The 17017-nt window shown below is 42.6% G+C and overlaps 1 long non-coding RNA gene across 1 annotated transcript in view; it reads left to right on the top strand.

Moving 5' to 3' along the window:
* LOC308580038 overlaps positions 1-17017 on the top strand; it is a 60127-nt gene that overhangs the window by 30057 nt on the left and 13053 nt on the right. Inside the window, exon 2 of the long non-coding RNA XR_014004681.1 lies at positions 5970-6070. This is a non-coding gene — a long non-coding RNA (uncharacterized lncRNA). The remainder of the gene's footprint in view (positions 1-5969; positions 6071-17017) is intronic.

Below are 17017 nucleotides of genomic sequence, written 5' to 3'. Positions count from 1 at the left end.
GTGGAATGGAAATATCCTAACATGCCAGGCATAAGAGAGAGGCTTGCTACCATCCCCAACTTTGTATCTGTAGCTTTTTGTGAATGATGTGACCTGGGTTGTTGAGATGGTGTTCCAAATGGTATTCTTAGATATGCTGAGTTATGGCTGGGCAAGTTAATTGTTTATGAGCTGGCTGTGATGCATAAGCTCATCTCCCTGCTACAAAAGCAATGGTGCTGGGTGTTGACAGGCAGAGAGATTCAAACATAGCCTGGGGTAGAATGCTCTCCTTGTGTCTCACCCTCAACAAGGGTTAGAATGATCTGCCAATTTCATTTCTCATTTTTCCGACCCGTTCTCCACATTTCTGCAGCAAATTGCATTTTTTTTAAAAAAAGAATGCTCAACATTTTTCTTTTAATTTCTAATTATTACATTTTTTCCTGAAGTTTTGACTAATGCACACATTTTTTCAAGCGATTTCTCGTAATATAATTCATTTTTATAAACATTTATAAACATTGACTGAAGAACTGCATCACAAAATTCAGATATGTGGAAATTTTGAAGCATCACCGTGCTTCAGTTCTCATATTATTTTGGGAAGTGCAAATTTGACAAATTCTGCTGCTGAGGGAAGTTGGAAATGGCTTCCTCCATATTTCTGTTTTCTTTAGTGCTGAAAACAGTTTACCTCCATTCTGTTGCTATTTTCTTGGGGTAATTCAAGTTCATACCAGAAACTTAGGTGTGTCCAATGAAAGTGCCTTGAAGCAATGTCTCACTCTATTGCAAGAAATCCACGAAAAACAAAAACCCAAAACAAAACAAAAACCAGACTTTTTGCAGATAGGAAAGTGACAGGGAATGCACTGGAAAGTGTGGGATGAACAGATGATTCATAGGGAGACTTCTGAGCACCCTGTAAATGCACCAGGATGAATGCTCACTGTCACATTACCACGCTATAAACAGATGTGAACAAATGTTCTATAGTCTAATCAAATCAAGAGGAATGCCACTAACCATGTATTCAATTAAGAGTTAAAGCCCTGATTAGGGCTATGCCAAGCCCCCAGTTCACCCCACACACTCTAGGGTGAGTGCATGCACACACATGCATAGGGCCAGAGGTGCCAACTTGAATAAAATATTGGGGGGAGGGCAGGTAAGCCCTGCCCTATGACACATGCATCAACTATTTTATTGGGGGGCCCAAAGGGACCTCAGCCCATGGAGTTGGCTCCTGTGTATAGGGCACACACAATAAAGTTCTGTATTCTCTAAACTGAGTGTGGGGGACATTTGGCCCTCTACATATTGCTGGACTACAACTCCCATCATCCCTGACTACTAGCCATGCAACATCTGAAGGGCCAAACGTTCCTCACAGCTGCTCTACTCTGACTAGTGGTGGCTGTTCAGGGTTTGGGATTTTTGCACAGTCCTATCTAGAGATGCTGGGGATGAGACCTACATGCTCATCATGTAGGGGAAAGTTATAGTCTTGTAGAACTTAATGAAAAGGAGATGCATCATTCATTTCATTTCATTTCTATACCACCCTATACCCAAAGGTCTCGGGGTGGTTCACATAAAATATAAAATACATACAAAATACATAAAATCAAAACAAAACCAGCGACCCAATAGAAACTCCCCCCCCCCAAAGAGCCAGCATTTTAGATCTTATGGCCAGCATGACTTAACCGCTTCTGGCTCGATAGGACACCATAACAGAAACCCGAGCGCTCATAAGCCTGCAGTTTAGATCAGCATCCCCCTGTCTTCATTTAACAAAAGGGTGGCATGGCAGAGGCAGTTTGTATTGCTGCTGAGCCTGTAATGGCGGTTTCGTCTGCATGCACAGAAGCTGCCTGGCCAATATCGAACTACCTGCTTTGCTTCATAAAGCTTTCCAGGCTACCTTGAGTAATGAAGGTGCTATTAAAAAGAAGAAGAAGAAGAAGAAGGGTGGGGGAGAGTCATGTTCTATTCAGGAATGGGGTGCGTGTGCACGCCAGGACTACCGAAGGCGCATTGGCAGAGATCTGTGAGATTCCGTTATTGCTTTAAGAAGGACGTTTGCAGATCTGAGTGTGGGCGCATTGCGGGTACTTGGCAGATTTATGAGGTGGCCTGTGACTAGGGATACAGTGGTATGGTGAGTCGCGTTGGCTGGTGTATATTTTGAATAGCTGGAGTCTAAATCAGTCCCTGGGAGCACCAGACTCTTCCAATATAAGAAAACCAAAGCAGCAGTACTTGCATACCAATGTAAAACCCTGTGTTTTGCTCACCTTTGCTTACAGCAATATGCTTTGCCAGTGCAAACTGGAGCTGTGGCAAAGAGCACTCTTCCACCCCATCTTTCACTGTGGATTGATTTACCCTTTCCTAGCATGCCTAATTTATCTGTAACAAAGTCATTATAGAACAGAAAGGGTGAAGTAGCGCCCTGTCTCTCTGTTTCTCTCTCTCTCTCTCTCTCTCTCTCTCTGTGTGTGTGTGTGTGTGTGTGGGTGGGTGGGTGGATAGATAGATAAATGATAGATAGATGATAGATAGATAGATGATAGAGTGATTGTGTCTGGCAGCAGACCTCATTTCCTTATGTGGGATGAAATAGATGCTGCTTATGTGCAAGATGTCTATACAACTGACATGATATAGTGTGCTCAGAAACGCAGTGCCTGTGCAATATCTGATAATGAGGCAGGGAAGGTACAGGTGGGAACACAACAACAGCCAGGGGTATCAAACATAGGGCCTGGCAGATCTTGAGACATGTGTCACATAGAATTTTTTTCTCTCTTTAAAAACCACCAGTTTTAGTTAGAAGTCCTAGTTAGATTGCAGGAGCATCTTGTCCTAGAGAAGGACCCAGTCCAGCAATGGATTTTCTTCTTCTGGAAAAATCTCAAAAAAAGGAACACACACACACAAATTAGTTTCTGTAAATAAACTCATATATGAGCAACAATTTATCCTCCCTTTTCTCTACTGTTTTGGACCCCTTGTTTCAGCGGGCAACACACATAAGGACACAACCGAGCTGAAATGTTATCTTTGTATTTACTAATAATTTTCAGGATGTAATAGCTTGTATTCTTACCACGTGGGAGCACATCTGCAAGTTTACTTTGCCAGACCAAAAGAGAAGGGATTTCAGGTAATGATTCTCCTGATAATAATAAATATGTTTATTTCCTAAACTGAAAACATCTGCTTTCCTCTACTTTATAGAGAGAATACAACTTTAGTATTTCACGTAGGTGGGGGGGGGCCTCACAAAATTCTCAACAGCAGGTTTCATGAGTCTTCTGCAGCTGCTGTGGATCTCCATGGGCTGAAAACTGCCTGAGGGAAAAGGAAGGCATGCTGGCAACCCCTTTGTCTTTGGTGCATGTTTTGCATGTCTTCCATAAGGTTGAGGGAGAACTGAAGCCAGGCGCTTCCTGTACTCCTGGAGCCTTCAGAACTTCAGAGGTTCAGCCTTCAATTCATGGAGGACTGTAAAGAAGGGGAAGGAATATTTTTTTTAAAAAAATAATTTTATAAGTTGTTTGTCCTTGTTTCTCAATCTGATCCTTTTACATGGTTTTGCATGTTTGGTGGTATTTTATGCATTGTGACTGGCCATTATTTTTATTGATTATAGTTTAGTGATTCTTAATTGCAATGGTTAAGTTTAAACTGTTTAATTATTTGCTCTTCTAATTTTATTGTTTACTATTATATTCTAATGGATTATTAAATACTGCTTTATTTGATATAGCTTTATTTTAAAGTTATGTTTTTATTTTGACTTTTTTGGGTAACGGTTCATATTGTGTATTTTTTTGAAATCATTTTTCTTTGATTTTGCAAATATAAATTTATAGCAAAACCAAATACATATCCATATAGAGAGATTTCTCTGAATCTCGAGACTTCCCCCCGCTCCCCACATGGGTCCTATTTTCAATGTTTTCAACTGCATATTATTTCATAGTCTGTATTTTATATCTAGTCATATTGTCCATAGTATTTGTTACATTACAAGTGAAATTAAAATCCTGCTAATGTTTTCATCTGCTTACAGTGGTCTCCTAAGTAAATCATAATTTTTCCCCATTTATAATCCCCCCCCAGTGTAATGGATTATATTGTTATTAGGTTTGTAATCTTTGCTGTCTATTTTGTTGTTTCTTCAGCTTGTAAACCACCCTGTGTGTACAGTGATACCTCTCGTTAAGTACTTAATTCGTTCCGGAGGTCCGTTCTTAACCTGAAACTTTTCTTAACCTGAAGCACCACTTTAGCTAACGGGGCCTTCTGCTGCCGCCGCGCTACCGGAGCCCGATTTCTGTTGTTATCCTGAAGCAAAGTTCTTAACCTGAAGCACTATTTCTGGGTTAGTGTAGTGTGTAACCTGAAGCGTATGTAACCTGAAATGTGTGTAACCTGAGATACTACTGTAGTAATATGGAAAGGCGGTATACAAATTAAAAATGCCGCTGTGGCTCTGGGCACAGAGACGCAACTGAACACCTTTTTCTCCCTTGCCAGTATTACACAAATATACGTGCTAGGTTTATCCTGCCAATAAAAAAAACAAAATTTCCAGGACACACAGGGCAATTCTATATCTCCTTATTGCTCCAAGATATAAATCCTGATATAACATATTCAGTTGCGAGATATTGTGCTGCTATGATTGGCATATGTCAGAGGTCTAAAAGTGAAGGTTTGATTTACATGTTTTATGTGTTTTTATCTTATGCTGGTTTACTGTAATTGAGTGAATGAGTCTGTGTACACTCTGCTTCCGCAGTTGCCTTATTGCCTATCTAGCATGTTTTATTTATGCATGGAGGTGTTTTTACCTTATGCTGGTCTATGGCCATAATAAAGATTTGGATTGGATTGGGAAATTAAAAGTGAAATGAAAAAAACGAAATGAAATGAAGGAAGGGATAGGGCTTGCCAGCATACCAACACTCTCCCTTGTACAGTATTAACTGCATGAAGTAACAGAACACCTGACTAGGGCTATGGAACGGGGTAGTGGTGGACATGGGACTTTAAAACTTCAGCAGTGCCCTCTTCAATGCCAGAATACCACCTCTTGCCTTCTGTTGCTCGTCTTTGTTGCAATCTCCCCTGCAGCACCCTCTTGGCTTGGCCCCCAGTGCAGGCAAACTGGTTGCACTCCCCTAAAGCTGCCTATGCAAATCAATTTGCTGCACTTCAGATGCTATGGATCGCAACTCCACCATCCTTAATGGTCATGCTGGTTGGGGTGGATGGGAGTTGGGGTCCACAGGGGGTGGGGCAAGCATCTCAGGGGGGCATGGTGGTGATGTCACCCCCCTCAGGGATGACACCTGGGGCACACCACACACCCTGCACCCCCTTCCTCTGCCAGTGGGGGTCCACAACATCCAGAGGGCCCCCTTGGGCTATGCTGGTGGTGAAATTTCAATTTATCCACATGAAACAACTGTCGGACATGCAGATGGACGCAATGGGACATAATGGACGTAATGGGATTAATTGCCCATCAGAAATGCCCATGCATGGGAACAGCTCTGAACACACTGACACCATTTTAAGCACATGGGAACTGCTCTTCCAGAGCTACAGTTCCCAGCACCTCTAATTCTTTGAGGAAACCCACGTTCTTTAAATGTGGATGCCACCCAAGTTGGCATCTGATGAAGAGTTTGGATTTGATACCCCGCTTTATCACTACCTGAAGGAGTCTCAAAGCAGCTAACATTCTCCTTTCCCTTCCTCCCCCACAACAAACACTCTGTGATGTGAGTGGGGCTGAGAGACTTCAAAGAAATGTGACCAGCCCAAGGTCACCCAGCAGCTGCATGTGGAGGAGCAGAGACGCGAACCCGGTTTCCCAGATTACGAGTCTACCGCTCTTAACCACTGCACCACACGTAACATTTCATGAATTCTCCCCTTTCTCTGTTTCTCGCTTGCCTCTTCAGGGACCAGCCCTTACGACTTGCCTTGACCCTTCCACTTGCCAGAGGTAAATGTGGAACAGCAGCTCCTTGGGAACGCGATTCAGAAAGCTCTGGAAAACAAGGTGACTCAACAGAAACAAATGAAGTGGAAAGCTCTAAGTGGCAGGTCATGGCTGTCTTAAGCATAAGTGGGGTTTTTCAAGAGCAGTGGGATAATCAGTCAGTGCTTCTCCTGTGAGCTTCAATTATACTAACAGAGATATAACCTGGAGTGATGCAAGCTGTATGGAAATGTGAATAACCAGTGCAGGGTGACCTTCTTTTCCAGGGAACAAATACATTAACCCCAGTTCCATCTGGCAAAAAAGAGAGAGAGAGTGCTGCCTCTTCTCCACTTGCTTTTTGAGGAGTATGAAAATTGCTCTTTATACATTGCGCTTCATCATTGAAAAAACAAAGTTTTTGCACAATTTAGATGGTCAATACAAAATTCTCATCTGCCCTTTTTCAAGCTGACCTGCAGATGAAACTTTCAAAATTCAGCTCAGCTTTACATGCCATGATTGTGAAATCATGGCAATCATTATTACATTGGTACCTCGGGTTACATACACTTCAGGTTACATATGCTTCAGGTTACAAACTCCGCTAACCCAGAAATAGTACCTCGGGTTAAGAACTTTGCTTCAGGATGAGAACAGAAATCGTGCTCCTGCGGCACGGCAGCAGCAGGAGGCCCCATTAGCTAAAGTGGTGCTTCAGGTTAAGAACAGTTTCAGGTTAAGAATGGACCTCCAGAATGAATTAAGTACTTAACCCGAGGTACCACTGTATACTGTTTTTTAAATTAAATCCTTACTATATTTTTTAAAACCAAACATGGAGGGTTATGGTGGGGGTGGTAACATCAATACCTGTTCTATGCACAATATAGAATGAGAGAAGTAGGGACATAGAAAGCTGCCTTCTACTGAGTCGGACCATTGGCCTATCTAGCTCAATATTGTCCACTCTGACTGGTGGCAGTTCTCCAGAGCTTCAGACAGGCTTCTCCCTCAGTGGGAACTGGATTTGTGACCTCATGCATGCAAAGCAGATGCTCTACCACTGCGCTATGGCCTTTCCTCCTTAGCATGGGATATTCTGGACTGTACCACTTAAGACATAGGTTGGAGATGCCATATTTTTGAATGCTTTCCCACATACAGAGCTCCCTGCACATAATAAATAAGCAGATAAGTAATGGGGCTTTCTTATTAGCATGTTAGTTTTCTACATGGAGGGTGTCTTCCCTGTGGACCAGCATTCAAAAACAAGACTGGCCATTGCCTCATTTTCTGCACTATAGTTCCATGACCACCTTTCACTGCAATTGTAGAAATATAATATCTCCAAGTAGATATATTAACACAATTAACCTTTGTTTTTTTCATTTGTCTCTGAAGGTTTTCCCTCTTCATCTTTGTTCCTGATTCACAAAAGATATGTACTCCCTCGATCTCTATGTCTCCCTCCCCTACCTTGACCCTACAAAAAACATGTTCAGATACTTTCCATCATAAATCCTCTGATTTGACCCAGAACAGGACTGACTGTTCCTGACGCGCATATTTACCCCTCCTGCATTGTCCCATATAGTATGTTGCGTTCACCTCTTTTCACTTCATGTTCCCTCTAAGCAACAATACTGGCAAGAGCAGACAGTGAGGAGAGGCATACAAATCAGGAAGCAGCACAAAAATAGGACACTGGGGCCCTATGCAGGTATTGAAAGCCTCACACAATTAGAAGCTTGTGTGGGGAGAGCAAAGATGTGTTCCCTGCTGTCTTCCATACATTGGAAGCAGAAGGTCTGCAGTGGGGAGCTACAGACTTCCCACATGATTTAGAACCCTAAATCACGGGTGCTAACTTGCAGGGTTCTAGAACTGCATTGATTAGTTGGGTAAGCAGAACAAAGTTGTGAGGGAGTTAGATGCAAGTCTTAAGGGGAGCGGGTGGCGTTGTGGTCTTAACAACTGAGCCTCTCGGGCTTGCGGATTGGAAGGTTGGTGGTTCGAATCCATGTGATGGGGTGAGCTCCCATTGCTCTGTCCCAGCTTCTGCCAACTTAGCAGTTTGAAAGCATACCAGTGTGAGTAGATAAATAGGTACCACTGCAGCTCGAAGGTAAACAGCATTTTCGTGCGCTCTGGCACTCATCATGGTATCCTGTTATGCCAGAAGTGGTTTAGTCATGCTGGCCACATGACCCAGAAAGTGTAGCACCCTGCTTGTGGTTAACGCTTAGCTGGAATGAAATATTCAACGCAGCAATAGAGAAATTAAAATAATAATTTATTTGTCAGACAAATAAATGAGAGACACAGTGGTATATGGTTACCAATGCTCTGCCCTTCCAGCCCTGATGGCCAGTGCTTATATTCCCTCAGCCCAGCCCTCTTGCTCCTCCTTTGGCTGTCTCTGTCCAATCAGCCTGGTTGAAATTCCTATTGGCTGTTTGCTAGAACCAATCATAAAAGATACACCCATTTCCTATTACTTTTTATGGGAGACAAAGAGCTATATTTCCTTCTATCTATAAATGGCAAACAAGTAGCCATATATCTTACATTTACCTCGACCAAGCACCTTAATTATCAGATAACCTTTGGCCCCTGTTGCCCTATTCACTGCAAAACAGATGGCTAAAGCAGATGGTTTAATTTCATTTTAAACAGAGATCTTGGGTTCACCTTCTCACACACCATCTATGAAATAAGAATCTAACATAAGAATCTAACATTTCTTATTTTCTAAATCCTTTGCATAATTACATTTAAGCCAATATATTTCATACATAACATATATAGATTTTTAGAAGAAAAGGAACTTAGAGAACTTAGAGAATTTAGCTTTTACTATGTTCTCTGAAGCTTCAAAGCAGCTTCAGAGAGCAGCCTCTTTCCCTAGTCCAGCTGCTTCTATTAGCTTTTGCCCTTTTTAACCTTATGAAAATGTGGCTCAAGTTTTAACGGGAGGCACAATAATTCTTATCTGTTAAACAATAAATTTCACTATTTACCAACTCTTAATTGTCTTTGCAGCTTAATTGTATTCTGTAATTTGTATGGTCAGTGTGACCTTTTGCTCCTAGCCTGTAATTTCCTTTTACAACCCTGAGGCACTAGCTTAAACAGGGGCCCTTAAACAGGAAGATAAACAGCTGCCAGAGCACCCAGCTGGTTTATGCCTGGCATGAGAGAATGAGAGATACAACATTTACAAATATATATTTTTAAGTTCATTTTAAAATTGCAGGTCTTCATCAGATGCCTCATTAGCTGTCAGTGGACAAACGCTGGCTCCCACAGCCTAAAAAGCAAGATGAGTGCTGCAACCCCATAGTCGCCTTTGACTGGACTTAACTGTCCAGGGGTCCTTTACCTTTACCTAGATACAAGCCTTACCTTACCTTTCAAGAGGGGAGCTTCCACACTAAGGATGCTTTCAGAGGTGGGGATTATTGCATTAGTTTTCCCAATTATAATGCAAGCACTTCTGGCCCAGGTACTATTACTCCTTTTACACTACACTGCATCATGGGTATCTGGCTTTTTGATGGATATACTGCCATGACATACTATGTTTTAAATGGTGGGAAGAACTGTTAGGCCAGAATATCACCCCAAATTTCCTGTTGGAAAATTTTGACCCAAAACTCCTGTGATTTTCTGGAATGCAAGCAGATTTTTTTCTGGAAGCAAATAAAACAGAAATGAGTGTGCTAAATTTCCACTGGTTTTCCAGAAGTGGCTTTTACATTATGCAGAAGATCACATAAAACATGGGAAATCTCAGATAAGGAAATATTGATAAAATGGAATAAACTGTTGTCTGAATGCAGCCTAGACGTTCAGTTTGGAATAACCACATTTGGAACATGCATTCTCCACCATGGAGCATCTTCATGACACAATCGTCATATCATTGCTCTTTTAGATCTCACCCATGTTTTTTCCCTTCAAGACAATAGAAAATCCAGCATTTTTTTTAAAAAAAAAGAAGAGAAGAGAAAAGCAATCTCCAGAGGCGAGGATGGCTTTTAGCACTATAATTTCTGAGAGGTGTGATTTTGATCTGTGCAGTGACATTTCGTAGGTTGAGTGCTATGTCCACACCTTTTTCCTTCCCTGTCTTGTGTTCAGTTCCACCTCTCTTACTTTTCTTCCTGTTCGTTGGAAGCATCTGGCCCGCCAGAGTAATGCAGTGAAAAGTTTCCCTTCCTTTCTTTTTCAGTTTCAATCCAGAAAACTGGTTTCCCTTTCTCCTTCCTTTTCCCTAAGCAGCTACTCATTTTCTGTCTTCTGTTCCTGCACCCTTAGCTGCCTTTTCTTGTTTACATTGCTATACTATGCCCACTTCCAGCTTTGTAGAGATTGCTCCATAAGCAAATGGGGCCCTGCCCCACCAAGCATAGTCTCTGCTCAACCATCCTCCACATGCCTGCCTCCTTACTCAGGAGGCAGGAAGGAGGGTGGGGACAAAACCAGAATTAGTTGGCTCTGCCTATTTCTGGTCCTGCCTCCACCTGCCATTGGCTCTGGCTCCACCTACTGTCTTACCAGTCCCAATGGGCACTAGCCTCCACTGCGCTAGCTATAGTAGGGGCATCTGGCTGACGAGCAGCTCAGCTAAGAGCATGGCTGTGGTGGCAGCAAGGAAGATGTGGAGTCCAATGAGAGGAGCAGTCAGTCCCCAACCCATCAAAGGATCCTCATTTTCTCTTTGGAGTGAGGGACAAGCCCTGTTGCACAAGCAGAAATACTTGCACTGCTAGGATGTTGACTTAGCACTACACTGGGTACAAGCCTCTATCTTGCAAAAGCAAATTGTCATCCCCTTTTCTTCTACATATCTTTTGCTTTTATTTCCAGCCAGACTTTTAATATATAAGGCGGCTTAACAAGCTAACAAGGACGTCAAGCTTCAAGCAAAGTAAAACAGGAACAGTGCAGTTTAAAACCATTGAAAGCCACTTCAAACATTATATTATTAGCAGGTGCACATTAAACACACACTCATTATGTGTACCCGCTTAGTATCCTTTATAGTCACTTCACATATTTAGCTTGCATAGACAATATGGATACATGAAAGAAGGTATTTAAATTAATATAAGATTCGGCCAGCTTTTGAATCTGGTTCAAGATCTCATCCTGATCTTTAGCTCAGTAGTGGAAAACAAAGAACCCTTTTAGTTTCTGTCTACATATCAGTAAGAGGTGCTTTTATTTAATATTAAAATTATTAGTCATTATCACTTCCTCCATGGTTGATCCCATCAATGTAACATTCACAACCTTCTTCCACATAAATGGATCACATGTTACATACTATGGAAAATTGTTGCATACTCTCTGCTAGGGTGGGCATCGCTAGTGTGTTATATAATCACTTGATTCTCCACCTGAAACATAGGCAGAAGATGGAAGCATTATTTGGACTAGCCTGAGAGCAAGCACTGAATGGAAGCAGCAGTGTTGCCCTTTAGGAAACATGTAAATGCGTGCTCAGTGTGCACTCCTTGTGGTTCTACAGCACGTAAAGTTGATCTGAAACAGCTTCATGAAATGTGGTATATGTGCTGAGAGATATCAAGAACAGCACTGATGTAACTCCAGTAGAAAATTGGATACGTGTATCTCCCTATACGAACTCATAGAAATCTTCTATTTGATTACATCAGTATGAGTTTAATTTGAATTCACTTACGTGAACTTCCATATCTCTAGCCAGATAAATATGTCAGAAATCAGATGCTTCTCTGCAGAGCATCCATAGGTTCCCACACTGATCTTTTGCTTACCCAGATGGAGGGCAACTGAGAGGTGACGTAATATTCACAGAGCGATGTGTGGTGTTGGCCTGTGGTGGTGTGGGAGAGAGTGCCATGAAAGAAAAGTTATTTCCCATTTCTGGTGATGCACCCTGCACTTTCAGAACTGAGATGGAAGCAAGCTGTCATCTGTTCATGCGCTGCAGATAGATGATGCAACAGATTCGCAAGATATTGTTATGGCTATGCGCCTTCTAAGGAACGCTTGTGCTTTATTTGATTTGTGTTGCTTCAGTTATTTATCCTGGCCTTAAAACATAGTGTGCATTCTGGGAAAAGATGGTGACACTGGTTATACAACAGTGCCTTCCCTGTCTCTGTCACCTTGTTGCTTAGTGCAAACACTTTCTATTTACATCTGTCAGCTCGAGTCCCTCCTGATTCTGATCATCCTTCCGCCAACATGAAAAGCATTGATCTCAGCGGTGTTACTCCCAGCTTACACGTCCGGAGCTAGCCCTGTGTCTGTAGCTATAGGGATACATTGATATTCCATGAAAATCGCTTCCCATAGGGCATTCTGCCCAAGATGAGCTGTGAGTGCCTTTCCCATCCTCCACCCGGGAAATTACCATTTACAAGGGCACCCTGTCAAAAAGGAGGAGAGTGCTTATACTGATGTGCAAGTTACATTTGGGAAGAACTGAAAATCTCAGGCAGTGTTAAGGCACGCTCTGCTGTAAGCTGTTGGAGTGTTGCTGTCGGAACGCAGCCTTAATAATCATATACATATTCAGTAAGCATAGCCTTGCAGTCCACATCATAGTCAATCTGCTGTACATGTTCAGCACTACAGCAACTCGTTAAGGCTAAAATGCAAATTACAAGCTACATTCACCACTCTATACAGCAGTTGTTAGATGCCTCCTGCAGGGAGATGGTCTGTGTCACCATTACAATACCGTACCAAAACAAGCGTATGGGAGGGGGGAGAAGGGAGGAAAGAGATCAAAATATGCTGATATACGTCAAAAAATGTTTCATAAGATAGTTGTGTGCTAAACAGCCGAACTGTGCCTAGGCACTAATGCTGCCACGCACAAACATTATGAAAATATTTCATGAACTTGGGTGCATGGGGGTGTGGGATTTTTTTCCTTTTAAAGGCTACAGATTATTTCCTGTGCATGCTACTCTACTTTATTTGACTTTCACAAATTGCAGTTTCTGAATCAAAACAAACATGGATTACCTCCATTGTTCCATATCGTCATGGCTTTTGCCATTCTGCTTTTTTCCCTTAGCACTGCCCTGGTTCTTTATCAGTATGATGTCCAAGTATGTGGACTAACCCCAGTTCACACAAAATATACAGCAGGTGGTAGGTAGGTGGAACACGCACACACACACGGTTCTCAGGAGGGTGAGTGAGATCTGTTGGTCTCTCTATTGCAGTGTTGACCAAACTTGGGTCTCCAGCTGTTTTGGGACTACAGTTCCCATCATCCCTGAGCACCGGTCCTGTTAGCTAGGGATGATGGGAGTTGTAGTCCAAAAACAGCTAGAGACCCAAATTTGGCCAACACTACTCCATTGACATGGTAACTATGATCTCTGTGGTGTCCAGCATGCAAAGAGACAAACAGGTGATCTTCACCTATGGCAGACAATATCCTAATAATCATGGACTCTCTTTCTCTCCATATCAGTACCTAGGAACAGCTCAATTGTTTATCACGCACATGTTGAACAGACTCAGTATTTAATAGAGAAATCGGCAAAAGGGACATTGTTTGAGCCCTTTAACGGGAACAAACAGAAAAGGAAAGAGTTAATAAGGCAGTCATTTGAAAAGTGTGTGCATTATTTATTACATATTTTTGACTTCCAGAACCTTGTCACAATTCATTTGCTTACATTTCTCTACTGCAAAAAGCTGTGAGAGGCTCCTGAAGTATATTGAAAAATGGAAGACCATCCAAGCGTCTCACAGGGTGCCTGCATCTTCTTCACATTGAGGGTCACACATTCACCCTTGACTTTAATGCAAAGCCAATTTCTATCATTCAACTATTCTGATTTCAAACTGCATAGCATCTTGGAATGACAGGTTTGTTAGATTCTCCCCCCCCCCCCCCGTGTGGGGTCAAACACAGTTTCTTCATCAGTATGACCTAGACCGTCAGGCTTTCACCCCTTAAGAGTTAAAATCACAAAAACTACAAAAACCATCAACCCACATTGCCTTTCATTTTGCAATTTCACTGTGAAAAAGTAATTTTTTTTTAAAAAAAAGGCTAGTCACCAACTCTAATTGCCTTTCTACCTGCTTCCTAGGAATTTGGGGTGCCTTAAATTCTCACATAACACCAAAATATCTGTTTGTCATTGAAAGCAGGGGCAGGGAACCTCAGGTCTAGGAGCCTCTTTATCAGGGTCCCAAGTCACACCCCATACTGGTCCTGCTCCACACCTCTTCTCCAGTTCTTCTACCTGGCTGGAATGCTTCTTGCTTCCTGGCTAGAGAAGTGTTTATGTAGAAATGCCTGACAAGACATATAGGTGTGTAGTCAGAAGCTAACATTCCATTTTCCAAAGGTGAGTCTTGGAGTATGGTACCCACATGAGAGCAAAGAAGTTTTTCCATCACCTAAGAGAGAGACCAAGAAGGAAGGTCCTGGGACTTGAATCAGAATCCCCAAGAAATCTAGCCCAGAAAAAAAAATGTATTGGGGCCAACAGTCAGCATCAAACTGATGTTGGAAGGGAGTTACTACTGCAGAGAGCCTTCCTCTCTTTATCCTACTGAACTGCCTGCAGCGTAGAAGGGCCTTTGAAGAAAAGAGAAGGCTTCTCCATCTTATAACCACTGGTGTATAGCAAAGGATGAATCTGCTAGGTTAATACCTCCTTCTAGATGAAAATTAACATCCTTTCCAACCGCAGCCAATCAGTCCCATGTATGCAGGAAGAATTTTGCTAGAAATGTGCATGGGTCTATTTGCAACCAGGGAGGGCTTGCTAGTTATTGTCTCTGTTAAGCTTTTATTTTTCCCTTTCAAGTTTCCTTTGATTTCTCTGGTTTGTATGGAAACACTTTTCAAAAATCAGGAGCTTGGTGTGATCACAGATTTTAACCATTAGGATCACAGAGCACTCTTCTTTTACAATATGCCCCCACCCAACATTTTCAACTGCGTTGACTATTCTTTTGGTGAATACCCACTGCCCAAATCCACAAGGAGCCTGCTCCTTTCTTCTCTTTCAATGCCTTGTGAAATCTTGTCTAGAAGCTATTCAGCGCCTGTGCTGAATAAACATAGCAGGGAGACAGTTTGAGAATTGTTTTGGTGTGTTTCTTTTCAAAGCTATTTATTCTCAAATTACTGCACTGCTTTACTATCCTCCTCCTCCTGCAACTCCCAGCAATGTATTTTTCATAAGTTCACTGGGAAAAGGCCAGATTTGTTTAATATTCTGTATGCTGGCTTAATAGCAGCAGCTCTAGAGATGAAAGGAACATCTGCAAATATTTGCTAATATTTCTGGTTCTAAAATACCCCACAATTTAAATTCTGAATGTGAAAATTTGAATGTGAAAAGTCTTACCTCTAATTTCAAGTGTGTTAGATTTGTTGGCACATCTCAACTGTTTTTTCTTCTAGCCTGACAGACAGATGAAACCTCATAAGTATAACCTTGTCAAATGTTAGGTCCAGTTGAAAATTATCTATCAAATCCAGGCTTACATTAAGCCTCATTTGCATTTGAACTGTTACCGTATTTTTCGCCCTATAGGACGCACTCTTCCCCCTCCAAAAATGAAGGGGAAATGTGTGTGCGTCCTATGGGGCAAATGCAGGCTTTCGCTGAAGCCTGGAGAGCCCCAGCGCCAGCCCCACAAGGTCAGGGGACAGAGGGAGGCGGAACGCCGCCATCCCGCTGTCTCCCAAAGTGGTTTGGAGGCTGATGGCGGGGAGACCCCGCCGCCAGCCCCGCAAGCTCCGGGGACAGTGGGGAGGTGCAGCACGTCTCCCCGCTGTCCCTGGACCTGATCTGAAGGCGGGCGGCAGGGAGAAGAGCGCTTTTCCCCGCTGCCTGCCCCGCAAGCTCCGGGGACAGCTGGGAAGTGCAGCGCGTCTTTCCGCTGTCCCCGGACCTGATCTGAAGGCGGGCGGTGGGGAGAAGAGCGCTTCTCCCCACTGCCTGCCCCGCAAACTCCGGGGACAGCAGGGAGGCGCAGCGCGTCTCCCCGCTGTCCCTGGACCTGATCTCAAGGCGGGTGGCGGGGAGAAGAGCGCTTCTCCCCGCCGCCGGCCCCACAAGCGCCTGGGGGGGGGGAATAATTTTTTTTGCCTTTATTTTCCCCCCAAAAAACTTGATGCGCCCTATGGGCCAGTGCGTCCTATAGGGCGAAAAATACGGTAGCTGTTGTCCAGTAACATACACCATTGCATAACATTTATTAGCAACTATCAAATACTAATACTATCACATGACAATTATTAGATATATCATACCATTGCATGTCAACCAAGAAATAGCATCAGAAATGAAATATTGAAGTAAATTGTCACCATGTTAAATATGCTTATCAAATATCCAGAAAATATTTGATAACTATTCAAGAATTCAGAGAAATTTTCAGAGCTCCAGATAGCTCACAGTCTTTCTATGAAATATATATATATATATATATATATATATATTATAATAATAATAATTGTCCAGTAGCACCTTGGAGACCAACTAAGTTTGCTCTTGGTATAAGCTTTCGTGTGCATGCACACTTCTTCAGATACACATGAAAGCTTATACCAAGAACAAACTTAGTTGAACTCTAAGGTGCTACTGGAGAATTTTTAATTTTTTAATATATATTTCGACTGTGTCAGACCAACATGACTGCCTTCTTGAGTCTTTCTATGAATATATGTATGTATATTTCATTGACTTCAGTATACACAGATGTAATTTGAAGAAGAAGAAGATTTCTGGTAATCAGAAATACACTACTTCTGATCCTAGAGGTAGCCATTAATGGGCACATCATCTATGAATTAGTCTAACCCTCATTAATTTGTCTAATGATCCAACTCTAGTAGATATAGAGAAATCAAAGAACCAGTGGCGGAGCTTCATGCTCCAGCACCGGGGGGCGGAGAGCAGGCGGGGGCACGGCTGGCGTGCATCCCGGGGGTGTGGCATGTGTCCCGGGGGGGGCACACGTCCTGGTGGCGCCCAGCATAGG

The sequence above is a fragment of the Podarcis bocagei genome (assembly GCF_964188305.1).
Source record: "Podarcis bocagei genome assembly, chromosome: 2".
Lineage (NCBI taxonomy): Eukaryota > Metazoa > Chordata > Lepidosauria > Squamata > Lacertidae > Podarcis > Podarcis bocagei.
Note: the sequence above shows the minus strand (reverse complement) of the source record. Positions and strands in the feature narration are given on the sequence as shown.